This window comes from Antennarius striatus, chromosome 16 (assembly GCF_040054535.1).
Source record: "Antennarius striatus isolate MH-2024 chromosome 16, ASM4005453v1, whole genome shotgun sequence".
Lineage (NCBI taxonomy): Eukaryota > Metazoa > Chordata > Actinopteri > Lophiiformes > Antennariidae > Antennarius > Antennarius striatus.
Window position 1 is genome coordinate 12,758,869 of NC_090791.1, and position 17,111 is coordinate 12,775,979.

At 40.5% G+C, this 17,111-nt stretch overlaps 1 protein-coding gene across 2 annotated transcripts in view; it reads right to left on the reverse strand.

The window, feature by feature from the left end:
• LOC137609086 (mitochondrial import inner membrane translocase subunit TIM16-like) overlaps positions 1-17,111 on the reverse strand; it is a 104,357-nt gene that overhangs the window by 11,055 nt on the left and 76,191 nt on the right. The window lies entirely within an intron of this gene.

Sequence of the window (17,111 nt, forward strand, 5' to 3'; positions counted from 1 at the left end):
TAGGCTGGTTTGAGTGGAGAGACGGCCCCGCTGATTGGCTTATGATGATGACCTTGTATTATGGTACTACTCCAGAAGAATGCCACTCATGCCTCCACATCAACCGAGAATGACAGAAGGGTGATGTAATGCTCCAACTATGACAGTATAATGACAGACTCAGCGAAGGTATCTTTAGAAACTACCCAAAGTGTCACACAATCGTTGGTATCCTGTGTGCAGGCAGGAGCGACAGGACGACTGGATGTCAGTGGCATGCTTGTAGGAGATGCAGATTTCCATATTTCAACAACCAGCTTAGACAAATCCCCATCCCTTCAATCAGTGAGCCAGGAGTCTGTGGTTGTAACAGTACACATATTTTTGTTGCATTTTTTTTTTCCTGAATGAATTTTGGTGTTATTTTTCATTTTTGATAGTCTTTTTTTTCCCTCCTGGTGGTTTTTTGCCGCAAACTGCAAATTGGGGAGAAAACCAAACATCTGTCAAGACTGTGAAGACGCAACGGTTTTAGCTTGGCAAGATGACGCTGTCAGCTGAAATAATTATTTGCATCTGTTGGTATAAAGACTTTTTTTTTTGCTGATTGATCCAATTCACAGAAATACTGGTGCAAGAACAGACAGCACAGTCAAGACTAACACAAACGGAAGCATTTATTACTAAATACTATACAATACATATATTAATACTGACTATAATGTACATTGAGACATTAATAATTACTTAAGGCAGAAGGATAAATGGTTACAGCTGGATAGTGCGACTTAAATATAGTTCACAAACTAAATCTCATGAGAGCACTGCTGGGTTGGCAGTAAAAGAGTAGGTACAGAGTCAAAGAAATGATCAAATTATTATGTTCTGTTTCCATAATGATCAGCTGCCCCATTGGAGAACAAACGAAAAGATCCAGTTCATTAAGGACTTCATAATTTCGGTGTTGAATGTGGTTTCACCTTTTTTTTAAATCGTCACCATCAGTCTTTACCTCCTCCTCTCAGTCTACTTCCTTCCATCCCTACCCATGATGCCTGTGTGTTCCCACGTATCAGTCAGTCCACAGGGGACCCCCTAAACACCTCCATTCCCACAGCACTCACTGCGCCAGCCTCCTCCCTCTGCTCCTCTACAGCACCACCTCCTTATGCCCCCCAGTTACATTGTGCCTCTAATCCCATTTACTTCTCCACACTGCCGTTACTTTCTCTGTGGCCTTATCTCTGGTTTTCTCACAGTAAAACAGTCACTTAATATGAGTCCAGCTTTATCACTCATAATGGCCTCTGTTTACTATTGATTTCACGCTCCACCTCACCACCAGCCCATTTTCCCACACATACGGGCATGCGTGTGCATATTTACGCACAAGCACACATGCATACACAAGCTATTAACGCCGCTGAGTGATGTATGTGCACATGCATTTATGGGGGCGCGCAGTTACAGTCTTGCAGGGTAAATTGTGGGAGAGAACATAGCACAGTTCATCACGTTGGTCGATCCTGACAGTAAACTTTTACAGGCACATATTCACAGATGAGACGCTGTAAACACACGAACAGCACCAGACTCAGTCCAACGCAGTAATCCAGACGGTAAAGGTGAGGTGATTACAGGGTAAATATGCAGTAATTTAAAATACATTAATATACTGGGTTATTTTTTGAGAGAATGTTAAATATGAACAAACGGGGCAGTAGATTGAAGAGTCACTCTTATTGCACATTTTTCTGGCTCTTCCAGCAGAGTCACTCCCCCTGATGCAGTCTGTCCCTGGCGATCTGGTTAGGACGACCCCCCCCCCTCCAGGCTTATCTGCCATCGCTCTCTCACACAGACCCAAATACATCTCATAAAATGATCTTTTGCCATGACAGCAGCCTTCAGCACAAGCAGATATGACAGGTTTATTAAGATAATCTAACGTATGTTTGCGTGTTCGTGGATATTAGGAAGTTCCAGGTCGATTATGATTATGAGAATGTGTTGTCATTTATTAATGAAATGTAAATTAGTGGACTGAGTCACAGGGATCAAGATGAATGGATCCAGGGATGATAGACAAATGCGGAGTGCAGCGGACATGTGATGGAGCGACACAATCATCCCAGACATACTGTCAGAAGCAGGAAAAAAATCAACCATTTCAGGTATTATGATACCCTCATAATACAAATTGAAAAACATAAACAAATTGATTTTCAGAACAAAAAAAGTCCCTACAGATGAAGAATTTTGAGGAACTGCAGCAGTAATAGAATAATAGTAACCCATGAATTATATATATATATATATATATATATATATAAAACCTGCAAGGGTCTCCTTGCATTTATAAGAAAACAGCTTCTCAATAGCTGTACATTGTAGTGACCTCCATGCATGAAAGGTTTAAAAAGCTGTGCATGTGCCGGCAAGAAAAACAAAACATGTCTTCTTATGAAAAATGCACATACCAAGACAAACTCACTTGTGTGAACTCATAAAGACACAGCCAGATGTTCCGATAGCATCACACACACACACACACACACACACACACACACACACACACACACACACACACACCTACACACGTGTATTATACACAGAGGAAAGGTGGAGCTAATGAAATCAGCCTGCACAGGTATGAGGTTATGAGCTTGAGCTATGGCAGCTATGACCAGATGGGTATCAGTCAAAGGAGCCCTTCTCTGTGGGATGAGATCTTGCTCTTCAGCTCAGCTGAACTTCCAGCTGAAAGCAGGAATGAGGAAACATCTCAGGCTCCAACCAAACAGGTATGAGCTGCCAGCAGAGAGGCCGAAGCAGAAGGCCGTGTACCTCTGTTTCATTCAGGCTCACACAGGATCAAAATGAGCTCCGTAAAGATCTTTAACAACAACCTTCACAGACCACAGTCTGCATTTCATGGTTGTGCATGACTATTTCTACCCGGTCTATATATGACAACTATTGTATGTTATTTTCTACAACACACCCCTCTTCTGTAGCCATTCCTGTGGCCGCTCCTCTTTAGGTATTTTCCGTGTAAATTGATCTAATTACAGAGGATGCCACATGTCGTACATGCTGCAAAGCTTTCTGAGGTCATTATGTGATTTTTAACTACGGATCAAATTACCGCTCAGATTTGACAAGATTCCAGTGGAAAAAATAAACCTCAAATCCCAACCATTCTGACTGAACGTTCGACTGAAGGTGAGAGATACAAATCTCAGCCGTGGAGACTCTCCACAGTTTTGGAAACCAGTCATCATGGTCAAATTTGAGTCATAGTCAAAGTTTGAATCAAGCTGCGGTCTCACCACAGGTCTCACTCTTCGTTCTATTTTCATTTTCCCCTTTTCCTTTTAATCATTCCTTCTTCCTTTATCAGTCCCCTCGGTGATATCAACCCCATCGGTGGGAGTGAGCGAGGGCTGAGGCGGTATCTCCGAGGGTGAAGGGTCTGCTGACCTGTGAACTAGACCGTTTCGGTTTATCAGGCCTCCTGCCTCCACAGACTGCTGGTCTGCAGTGCATCCGTTTCTCCCAGGATGCCTCTGCTGTTCCTCTGGCAGGCTGGACTTCAACACTGAAACCGGAGCAGCTTTAAACATAAAATAATGTTTGGATTATCACACAAGGCAACTAGAGGCACGTTACGACGTACCCAACGGACATGCAGTTGGGAGCTTTGAGCCACTGATTTTAAAATTAAAGTGTTAAGAGGCCCCGGCTTTCCAATAAACATCCAGTTAGATTTCCTGTGTTCACATTGACACCATTTTGGGTTGGGATCAAAGACCACATTGCACATTCCTGATAACTTATTACATCCCGCTTCAAAGCGGTGACACCACTGTTTCTCTTGGAATCCAAATGTGTTGACAGGTATACGTGTAAATCTTGCAGTGATTATTTTATATTGTTTTGGAATCCATTTGTCAGACTGTGCCCGCAGACTTACTGTACTGAGATAAACACTGCTGTTATGCACCATCATGCTCATAGCGGTTACATGCTTATGTCCAGCAGGTGTGAGGTTTAGCTGGAGTACCATTTTAATTCAGTGTGTTAAAATGATATTTGCCAAATTATGCTGAATACAAATCAATAATTCATCAGGCAACTGTCAATATTTTGTGCAAATCCCCAAAAAGTTGAACTATTTCATTAGTGAAAATCTGCCTAATGCAGCAGATAGAAATGTTATCACTTAAATCCTAATTATAAGTCCTCTGTGGAACAGGAATGACGGAACAAAGCTTCATGGGAGTCTATCTAGAAACTCCAACAGTAAAATCAACTGGAAGCATCCATTAATTTCCAAGAACTTTCAAGACTTTCATATCTCCCAACAAAAGTGCAGATTCATAATTTGGTATGTTCATAAATTGCAGTATAAAATTAATCTGTGAAAATATGTGGTAACTAATCAGCTGTATCTCCCATTGAAATGTGTGACCATATGAGCGCATGAGATATTTCACTAATCACTGTCTGATGATGACGGTTCATATGACAAGCAGATTATCCGTGTGCTCCTATGATAACCCGATCCGCTCTCCATCTGTATTGACAGAACACACTCTTTCTGGCTTAGGGTTATTTCTCTTATGTGAACGAGTTAGACACGGCTAATGGTTTTATGCACACATACGCGGCGGGCCCATGGGTGTTCACATCATCCCCGCAATGGAAGGAGTGGTGCGGAATAATCCAGTGGTGATTAAATGGGATTCATAACAGAACAACACCGGACTTACAAAAACCATTTCCAGGATGGTAAATCCTAGCTTGGTTTCTGGCATCGTGCAATGAAATAAAAGACTATAAACGCTTTCCATCGGACATACAGTATGTGTGTGAATATTTCTTAAGATTGTGGAAAAGATTCTCTAAATAGCAAACAAATGGTTTGGCAGGGCTTTTCCCTTTAAACTTTAAAGCATAAATACCCACCTAAAAAAGACCAAAGGCAACCAAAAGCAAGCAAAACAAAACATCAGAGCTGATGAGCTTTGTCACCTTTGTAAACTCACAAAGTCAAAAATAGATAAAACCTTTCCACTCGTGCCGTCAGAGGGATCACATTTGCAACTTTGATTGTAATTTTTTTTAAAAATACAATTTTTGGCTCACAACCACTTGACTCATCATCATGCAACTCATTTGACTCAAATGAGAGGAACAACATTTCTGAACTGCTTCTCTGGCACCGGACGTGATCGTGTTCCTCTCTCACATTCACATCTGCTGAAGCCAAAACAAATGCATCTTGGTGGAGTTTATACCACTCATGTATTCTCATTCTAAGTAGCACGGCAAGTCAGAGGTCTGTTAAATATCTCCTCATTGCCTGGAAAATGAATTTCATTCTCAGTACAGAGATTCCTGATTCATTCTCAACTGTATTTACTAATTGGAGGAGCCTAAAGTGAACTCTGTAGTTTGTATCGCACGAGAATTAAATGAAAACAATTTTGCCACAGAAATATAAATGAATGATGAAAAGTATTGAGAAGTAAAACTACCCAAGTAATCTGACATGTTCATTCTAACAAGAACATGTTTTGATAACACTTTAAAATACCTTTTGCGTAAACTGGACAGAATATTTTCCTACCCAGATGGTTGAAAGAGTCTTTGAGGATTACGGTGAAGACAGCAATATGTGTTATTAAACATCATTCATAAAAAGCTAATCCCTACCCTGGTGGCTTGAAAGCAATGATAACACACAAAAGACACACACTGTGGATACTGTAGGCTCTTATGCCATCTTAAAAGCTCAAGGACAGCTCTGCTTGGGGTGGTCCTCAATGCTGCCTCTAAGTCAACATAAGTTCAAAGATCCTCTGCAGGTGTTTAAGTCAAGCTATTGAGCAACATACTTTCTCCACTATATTTCAATCATGACTTTGTAACCAGTGTGTGTGTGTTTAATCAATGTACCAGGTCTGCCTGCTTAGCTACTTTTAGTGTCCAGTTCATTAGAAGGGAATTAGATTTAACGTGCTATGTTCCTGACGAGGGAAGAAAAGCCAGGATTGTTGTTGGAGAGACCAGCTGTGGCCGTGTCTGAGTACCAGTGACAAGGATCTAAGAAAGCCTGCCAAGCTTGCTGCTCCCCCTGCTTCATCAGGCAACGTCTGCTGGCCCCGAACAGGACACACACACACACACACACACACACACACACACACACACACACACACACACACACACACACACACACACACACACACACACACACACACACACACACACACACACACTCAGGATTTAATTAAACTCACCAAATCCAGTGTCAACAGGTCTGCAGTGACCCCTCTGACACCCCCCAACTTCACATACGACCACATGCAAAGTTACCAAATGAAAAAAAAAAAAAAAAAAATGCAACCACTTCAGCCATAAATCCCTTTGTGTCCAATGGAAACACAAAGACGCCTCATTACCATTCCTGCTTGACATCAGCACAGCTCAATCTTCAGGCTAACACAAAGCATAGAAGAAGGTAGGCCCCATGGGAACAGCTGCATATAAAACTTTTGCAAAAAAAAATTCAATATTTATATATGTGACAAGATACCATTAAAAAAAGACACAAAACGGCCGCTGTATATAATGTTTACATGAAAGACCCAAATTGTCTTTATTTTTACAGGATGAGGCACACGAAGAGAAAACCAGCACTTTAACTATCCTAACAGTTGATTCCATAGATTATTCAGACAAATCTGTTTTCAAAATGACACAAGCCAGTCGAGACCTGTAAACATGTGGTAAACTAAACCGGTTAACCAGTCAGATCCTGGTTCAAAAAGAGTCTTGATGTCTAGCGCTGCTCTGTGGACTGGTTGGTCTGGAGGGCAGGTGAGGGTGGAGGATGGTCACAGTGAGACGTGGGTGGTCACGTCTCAGCAAGGGCGTGAAAGTATCACTGAGGAACATAAATCTTTTAAAAGCACACTATAGAAGGAAGACAGCCTTGCTGATACATAGCATTGTGTACCCCCAAACCCGAAGCAAATTTCTGTTTGTGTTTGCATCATAATGTATGAAACAAGGCTGGTTATTGCTTGTTGATGGCTGACTCCAGGAAGAGGTATGTTCCACATTAACCCTGTGGTTCGGCATCAAGGGCCCGGACTCGATGACCATTAAATGACCTGTCGGCGGGGGCCTGGGAACTGACTATCATCCCCGGATGCCTCAGACAACGGAAGAGAGAGGAAGCGTTGGTACAGAGGACACAAGAAGAAGAGGTCAGAGGTCATGACCGTAACGACACTCGGCTATCAGGTCACCGGAGGAAAGTCCGGTTCCCGTCATGGTTGCAGTTAAAATGCAAAATGCAGACGGAAGAACACGTGTTTCAGAGGAACTGAGAAAACAAATCTGTGAATATTTTTCTCCTCTGGCCAGCAGTTGATGGATTATTCTGAAATGTGCTTCAATAAGCAGAATTTCTTCGAATGATGAAATAAATTCAGGAAAAAGTTCAAATCAAAGAGTGTGGAGGTTTATTGAGTTTGACGGTACAGAAGACGTCAGAAAAAAAAATCTTTGTATGACTTTCACATTGAGTGAAAATGGAGGTGAGTGTTGTGTGACTTTTCCATTCAGTTTCCCCTTTCATTAATAAACTTCTGTCTCTCAAGGTTTCAGCAAGAGACAGTCTCCTTTCCGCCGCCAGAATTTGAGTCTTTTTCTTTCAACTAAACAACGCCAGGACAAGGTGGCAGATTCAGATATAATTCTAATAAAGAATAAATAAAGCTATTCAAAGAAGACTGCTGTATGTCAATAGATATTGGTTTTGCACATATTCTGGATCATTATCTCAACTAAGCCAACTTCAGCTTCTAGGGAATAAACCACCGAATAGATATGTCAGGCTCTGAATCATCTGTGGATATCGTGTTCTGCTTTTACTTGGCTTTGTTGAATCAGTCACTTCACATTGTGTATTGATTTGTCAAATGGAACAAATTAGAAATTATTTTAATCTTAGGTGCCAGTTTTTCCTTCTGTGGAAATGCCACCATTCCTCATTGTTCCCGATCTGCCATGCACAGACTGAGGCCCCTCAATAAAGCATGCTGCGAAAACACAACCCACCAAAATGATCCTGATGAGAGAATTATGGCCCTGTTAAAATCTTGTCCAACTAAACAGACTGTGGTACCTTGGTACCTCTCCAATGGCCAATCAGCTGCTGAAGACCAACAAGGCCAATGGTTTGGCTGATATCACATGATCCAGATGCTTCTTGATGAGTACTTTTGGCAAATACTGATTTTCAACCAAGGCTCCCTCAAATGATGGCCTTGCTTGATCCTCTACCAAAGCTGACATTGTATGATCCAAACCAATATCAGTCCATTCTTGTCCTAATGTTTCTGTGTGTGTGTGTGTGTGTGTGTGTGTGTGTGTGTGTGTGTGTGTGTGTGTGTGTGTGTCCTGCATGGACAGCCAAGACAGGATTATTGGAAATACTAGAAACATAAAACCCAGTAATTTATGGACAGAAAACATTACTGTTTAATATTATTTTTCCTTCAGCTCTGAGCAGAATGTGTGCAAACGAGTGAGAGGGTCAATTTGAGAGGGGGAGCGAAGAAAACAAAGAGTGAGCTATAAACTCTGCAAAAACTTCTTCAGACCTCCTTTTTTCCATGCCTGCTTGACTAGAGCTACAAAAACAATCTCAAGGCGTTCAACAGAGTGTCTTTCATTGATTGTCACTCACATGTTTAGACTCCATGGTGTCTTACAGTTGTGCTTTGTCAGAGTTACTTAACCGAGTCGATCAGTACTCCTGTCTACCAAGTCACGAGTCTCTAAAACAAGCCAATCGGACTCATCTATCAGCGACACACATACCTTGCCAGGTGTTACTATGTGTTAGAACTTGCTCGTTCTGGTCCATCAAAGATGCCTCATTATCATCCTGATCGCTTTTGTTTATCTCTCTTTTGACAAGGGCAGAAATTCCACTCTTGCCAGATGAATATCTTTCATCTGGAATATTTGGAAAATTAAAAAAAGGGGTTGTTTTGCTAGTGACAAATCTTAGGAGCAATCGCAGAACAGGGTTTGGTATGGCATTCATGGTTGAAAAAGTCATCCGATTAAAGTGTAATAAAAACATATTTAAAAATCTAAACACTATAAACAAGAGTGCACTCAAACAGCCCATACCTCTGTCAAGAAAATGTATGGATCTACACACATTTCTCATTTCTCAAGATCTTTCAATGAGGAAATATGTGTGAAATGTCATTGTCATAGCAAGAAGTAAAAAACCCTTTCTGCATCCATATTTTCATCTGTATTATCCTCGAAACATCATCACCTTTATCCTTTTTGAGTTACCCCGCTTAAAAACACAGACAGAATTTTAATCACATTAACTCCTCCAACTGTGTTTGGCAGAAGTAAAGATGTGCAGAATCTTACTTTCTGCCTGAGAAGTATCAGAACTTGGCTTCTCCATTCTCCGTTTGTCATGGGTGGACCAACTGCACACGCAAGTCTGTATTTTATTGTTGGTGGGTTCAACACAGCCACTCTAAATCATCTGTTTTAATGAGCGAATCCAGGATATGTACAGTGAAAACCAATAAAAACCTCACTAAACACAGAAGATTTACCAGAGCAGAGACTGAGCGAAAGAGAATAAAGGAAAGAGCCTGAACGAAATTGAGAGTTGTAAGAGATAAGATCACATTTGAGCAATAAATCACGAGAGATATGTGTGTCCTTGTGCATGTGTGTGTGTATGAGTGTGTGTGTGTATGAGTGTGTGTGTTATCACACAAAAGCTTTGAACTGTATCATGTTACAATTGGGAGAGTTATTGAACATAACAGAGAAAATAAGAGACGGTTACAGAGGATACCATTGCTTTAGCTCGATAGTCATGATGAGCTGACCCTGACATGGTCAGATTGACTCCCATTACTGCCTCTTCTTTGGTTGCCAACACTGGCATACAGGAGGCCTACCTGAATGAGGGGCCTATGCTGTACAAAGCTTAATATTCTAGACACACGACAAAACATTTGAATCAGAGAGTAAACAGTGAAGTTGTGGTCAAAAAGAAACAGGATCATTACAAAGATGAACAAACCCTTGGGGCGGCAGTGGCTGAGCGGTAGAGCAGATGTCTTGCAGACAGATCGCCCCAGCCATCGGTGGATCGACACCCGCTCCCACCATGATATCACCGGAATGTGAGCTGACGGTGGGATGTGTCAGCTCACCTCCCAGCCACTGCCGAGGCGCCCTTGAGCAAGGCGCCGTCCCCCCTACAAGCTGCTCAATTTGGGGCGCGTTCCGGAAGCTACTGGCCGTCACTCTTACTCCCAATGTGTCTAGTTTGTTGTGTGTGTATTAACTGCATGCTTACAGGCCCCCTTGTGTGCCGTTTTCAGGGGGCCTGTATACTGTTCAAAACTAACACAGAATGTATATACCTGAGTGACAAGGTAATTTCCCCTTGAGAGATTAATAAAGTGTACATCTTCTTCTTCCTTTTTGGGTTTAAGGGCCACCAGATCAACAATGTGCATGAATTTACAAGGTCCCAACTTAACCTTGGCAACTTCCACCGCTCATTGACAAGGCATCTTTGAGCTGTTTGCTCAACAGCAGAGATATGCTCCTTTAAAGGATGAAGCCAAACGTTGTTCATGTTACGCTCAGATGGGCTTTAACCTCAAAAACAGGGAGGAAAAAGACCAAAATGACAATTGCATTTAGCATTTAAAACAATAGTTGCACAATAATCGCATTTATTCTTTTTCTTTCTCTAATCAACTTCAATTTGACCTCTCCTTGATGTCAAGGCCAGCGTATCCATCTTTTCTAGCTATCAGTGCCATGTGCCAAAGCCAAAAGAAGGCTTGTTCTATGTGTGCATGAGGTTTGTTTTTATTTGACCTTGTTTATTTAAGTAGGGCAGGTCATTTCAGAGCCAAATTACACAATGACTGTCTGGCAAACCTCAATTCAGCTTTAGACAAATATATTATATCCTTACTGAAAAAAAACATGTCACAGTAAAAAAAAGAAAAGAAAAAAAAGAAAGAAATTCTGAATGTCTGTGCAGGACCAGCAAAACAACATTTGCAGCAAGATATGACCACAAATTCTCCATGATACTAAGGAAGAGACTGGCAGAGTTCAGAATTGTTGCCTAAGACAAAACCTGAAATACCAAACTTAAAATATGCAAATTACCCACCTGTCAGTGCTGGGTTTACCTGATGTGACCTGTGTCACATTGTTGTTACCATCTCGCTGTTAGGGTATGTAGAGCAGTCATAGTGAACATAGTGTTACTGAGCCGGACTTGCATGAAGACACTGGTATGTCGATGTTATTCAATACCTGGCATACCAGAGTGACAGTTTATCTGTTTATCTGTTTACTAAACTACAGTTTACTCTCTTATTCCTGTAAATTCAACTAAACTCTCAAACCTTACTTTGATGTTTAGTGATGAACCTCTTAAATCGCTCCTTTGTCTGTTGGGTTGAGTTTTTTTTAACAAGCAATTCTGTTTTCACTACAATAAATCTGATTCAGTTGTTGAGGAGGTGGATTATCTAAAACCGACTGGTTGGTTAATCTGGTATTTACTGGCACCATGACAGCCAGGTGCTCTTAAAATACTGTCACAAGTAGGCCAACATTAAACAGGACAGGTCTCAGCAGTGACCCCGTACTCTGTCCTCCCCACCCCATGCTGAGTTTGTGTGACTATCAGGAAAAGCGAGGGATGACATACAGAAAGGGTGGGTTGGGGTAGCTCCAAAAATGAAAATTTAATATGCAGCAGGCAGCGGTTATACCATTGCGGGCAGTGTGCCCCAAATAAATGAAAATAGCAAATCTTGCAGAGTCCAGTGAGAAGGGAGGTGGGGGGTAGGAATAGAGGAAATGAAAGGAGAGGAGAAGAAGGAGGCGCCAAGAGATAGTTGGTCTCAATGACTGAATGAATGACGACATTCAGGGATTTGCGTTCAGCTCCTCTGGTAGATGATTTAAATCTGATCTGAGTGCTTGACATTCGGGAGCCGTGTGCCAGCCTCTGTGGCCGACGGCAACAGCCGTCCTGCAAATATCCACTGAGACGTTTACAGCATGACAGCTTGCAGAAGTATCACTCCAGCCCGTCTGTGACGATCAGATGGTTACCCGATAAAAACTCCATGCATAATGCTGACTGGTCTCCACAGCTTTTTCTCACATCTGCTTTAATCCATTTAGTCATATTCTGCTTTAAATATGGATTAAGACTATTATGAATCAGCTTGACATCTAAAATTAAAAATCACAAGACTATGAATGTGCAAACATTCATTATCCAAATTTAACTGCTAAAATCAAAGGACGCCTCCTGAAAAAAGTCCATTTCAGCGAACTGAGTGCCCCAATGTTTGAAAGTAGTTGTAACGTCATAAAAGCCATCATGTGTAAGACGATGATTGAGATAGAGACATAACTGAATGTGTAAAAAATAATCTATTATAATGCGTCATTCTGCAAAATCAATAACATCACAGTGAAATCAAAGCAAGTAGGCAAATACATCTTCATGTGGAGGAGGAGAAATTAATATTAACATAAAATATTAAAGACGAGGTGGAGGAGAGATTGAAAGATAAAAAAAAGTTTAATAAAGTTCATGGGAAAATACCACTTTTGGTAACCCACTGAAGAAATGAGGAGGGGCAGGTCACCCACGCGCCCCCCTCCCTTCAACCTAACCTCTTCCACCCCTGGACAGATCATCTCCTCTCTGCACTCTTTCACCCTCTATCACTCTTATCAGTCATGGCGATAGCAGAAAGCCCTCAATTTTACCTCGAGAGACAGCGATAAAGCAGCCATAACTGCTCTATCCACAAATACTCGACACCACAGCTGACACAGCAGCCACACGCGCTTTAAAGGACTATGAGGGCTGTGGAAATACAAATCACAGAGCTGCTAAGGGAAATATGTTCTCAATCAGACTTGATAAAGTTGGAAAACCCATTATTATTATTATGTATGATGGATTCTTCATTCTCTTAACAATAAAATGTGCAGTAATGGCTTACTCAGCTTTGAGCGTGCGCTGGCCAGCTGTGCTGTCTGTCTCGGTCTGTCTCCTTAATGAGAAGTGCCATCTTGTGCAGTCATCAGAGTAGTGAACCTCAAAGTGAACTATCGCTCGACCCCTCTTGGTCTCTGTTTGCTTCTTGTGAGTAAAACAAACCCCAACGATCATTAAAGGCTCAGTGCAGAGATTCTTGAGGTCTTCTCTTGCTGTTCATTGGTACAACTAGCTGACATCAGATTGTTCAAATGAGGCCTAAATGCCATGACAATGTCCCCAGGAAAAGCTGCAATCTTCACGACAATAAAATAACAAAAAGTACAAAAACAAGACAATAAACAACAAGACAAACAAGCAGGAGAAATATTTCTAAAAATGACATCCAGTCTGTATTTCCCAAAGTGAGGTTCATAACCATAGCCTGTCGAATGCTAACTAATGGATGGTGAGAGAGGGCAAAATGGCATTGAGACTGAAGCCCTCTTCACCTCCAAAACTGAAACTGAACAGTTGCTTTGGGACACATCCTCCCCCATGAGCTGCTCCAATTTACCAGAGACCAACTAAAGAAGGTAAACAAGAGCATAAAATGTGGACGTGGTTTTTATGCTATTGTAATAACGATGCTTCCTCTAGAGCCGACAGATTTATAAGACCAATTATCTCACAGCCCATCCCACTTGTTCTCACACAAACAGACAACTTGAGTGCATTCATTTGTCTCAATGTCGGTCATATTTCTGTCTCATCCAGGTTCCCACAGATGCCTGGTTCATTAACAGGGTATGTTCCAGGATTCCATTCACAGGTTTAATCTTAGCTAATATTAGTTCCCACAGACAATCCCAAGGAAAGACAGCCTCAAGAAGAGGGCCCAGTTGTGTCTCATGGCAACTCACATATACCGCCGTCAGAGTGAGTTTATGTATGACGGGAAGATTTGTAGTCTGTTGGCCAATGGGTGGTGATGTGCATCTACACAAAACACACATCAACACAGACGCGAAAACATTCAGATATACTAAACAAGAAGAAGGAGCACACGCTAACCTCAGCTTCTGAAAGACAGTGGCTGAGAAGATAATAAGATGGGACTCAGAATGGGAATCAACCAGGAAAAAAAACCTGATGATCATTCCCAGGCTTTCCAAAGGAACATATGATCACTTAAACAACTCCCTCATCCTCCTGTGTTTGTGCTAATTGTGCTGATTATTGCAAAATATGACTAACTCCTACTCCGTTTGAGTGATGTTAAAACAACAGCCCACTGAGAAATAAATTACATAATCACACACCAAAGTCTTTTCTTTCCAACTCTGGATAATGTTTAGAGGTCCAAGAAACAGTCAAGTATCATAATTGTTCCACTCAGTTCAGTCCAAATCAGCATCCCACAGCAGTAATTGTTTTCCTCAAGTCGACCGCAGATTTTGTCACAGGGAAAAATTAATATATTTTACGTTAAAGTGTCTGGATTCATCCTTTAAATGTGCTACCCAGTTAACTTTTAGAGATCTGATGGACACTTTTGTTTTATTTTTTGGAGATGGAACAAAAATTAGCCCACTGACCTCAGTTGCTCAGAAGACATCATGTTTGTTGTTTTACTGGCAATGTGGCGAGTAATGGAGTAAGTGAAATGTCATTTTGTGGTGAAGTATTCTCCAACGCTTGATCTGTCTCTCTCCCTGGCTTCATATCACTGCTGCAGGGTTTGCTTCTGTGTCTGTTGTCTGCTACTATTTTTCAAGGAGTAAAGAAGCCACCACCACAGACATGCTGTAAACAAGAAAACACATACACTGAAACCAAGACACGCTTGTCTTTCTGAACAAATCCACGACGAAGGACACAAAGGGTATGATTGTGTGGTATAAATACAGCTGTATCTTCATGGTGGTCCGCTAGACTAGCATAAAATTGAGTTCACAGCAAAATTATTACCAACACAAACCCTTGGAGAATTTAAGAGTAATACATCCAAAATACAGTAATCCAGCTCAAAATAAATAGCAAGTGGAAATTTTATGTTTTTCTCAGACTACTGAAATGATGTTACCAGGATGCTTAAAAAACTAATCAAAAAGCACCTTCACTTTTACTTTTAAAAATATTTGTTTAAGCAGATAGTAACCGACAGTAATGACACCATAAATCACCTGTTTCTTAGCATTTTTAATTTGTGCATTTGTGGCAAGAACATGCCAAAAGTAAAAAAAGACAATTAGCTGAGGAGGTGCAGTTTGTGTCTCAATAACGGCAAAACATGACAGAGTGAAAGTTAAATTACTGAATCAATCATGAGTTACATGAAACACAAACAACAACTGAAGACTGAGACCCACAACCTGCACTTTGGATACACGGCTGAAGACTAGACAATTATGACCACTCGTCTTCAAGAAGATGAATGAATGAATGAATGAATGAATGAATGAATGAATGAATGAATGAATGAATACCGAGAGAGCAAAGAAAAGGGTTTTTTGGAATAATTTGGTTAAAGGAACTTTAACCAAATAAAATTTGGCAGAAGAAACCAATCAAATAAAATTTAGTAAAAGTTTCTTTCACCAAAAGAAGAAACTTAATTTGGTTAAACTTAATTTGGTTTCTTTAACCAAATAAAATTTGGTTAAACAGACTAACCAAATTAGTACATGAAAAAAATGAGTGCCTTGTGTTCTCAGTGTTTTCAACCGTTCTCCTATTTTAATAATTTTTTTTTCCACCTCTTGTTCTGGTAATGACATGCCAGTGGAGACTTGGCACCTGCAGAAATTGATGAACCACAATTACCTTGAACAATCATAACTGCAGCGGATTAGAAAAGTGCATTAACTTGTCAAATGTGACAGGATAAACACAGTTCAGTCTCTCGTCTCTTCTGCTTCCTGGACTGGAGAAGGAAACAGTTCAATTGCTTTGGAATAAAAAAAAGAAAAATGTTTGTACTACTGTGTGAAGTGAAAATAATAATTGGTCTTGTTTTATGGTGGATAAAATTTCAAGTGTAGTTCAAATTAATATACAGGTAGTCCTGAATATACTAACACAATTGGTTCCAAGACATTGTTCTTATGTTAAATTGTTCATAAGTTATTTATTAAATACCTGTATCAATCTATAATCGCCATTTGAGGTGACTTTAATGCTATTATTACTGCTAATACAAAAATACTATTCCCTAAGACTTACCAGAAACAATTACAGGACATAAAACCAACAGATAATAAAATAAAATAGAGATACAGTACATGCCTTTTCAAGTTTTGTTCTAGATTACATGTCAATAATAATAATCAAGTTTATTTCATTTCACCTGACTTAACATCTCTATGTCACAAATATTGGACTCTTAAAATCATTAGAAAAACATTAAATATCACATAAATAAGACTTAAAAAAATACTAAAATATGTGCGTATAGTTCCATTATCTATTAACATCACTCGTAATTCACACAATTGATTTGAAATGAGATTAGTCTACGTTAAGTTTTTCCTCTTTATAATTCAATCCTTGAGGAGAATGAGACAACACTTCAAGGAACTCTCAATCAAATTTTAAGCACAACCAACAGCAAGGTCCAGAGTCAGCTGTTGATGTTGACAATTTATTGTACTGTAACATGTAGCATGTACCTTACCTTTAGTGTGAAGGAGGATGAGGATGAGGAGGGAATTAGTGTTGGTGAGATGCAGAGTTGCCATCAGAGAGGTGGTCACCACTGTCACTATCATCACTATCCTTTGCTCTATGATCTATGATAAACAGTATTCAAGGTATGAAGCCTGATGCGCTGAGGTGCTCAGCGACAACATAGAAGAATAAGAGGGGGGAACAAGTGTTGGAGCTGTGTGAATGCAGGGGTGCTGCTCAGCAACGATTGTGGTGGAAAGGGGAACTACAGGACAATAGTCAGATATATGGCGGCAGCATTTGTTTGTATATCATAAGTCAAGTGTTCGTATGTTGAGGACTACATGTAAATTAAAAA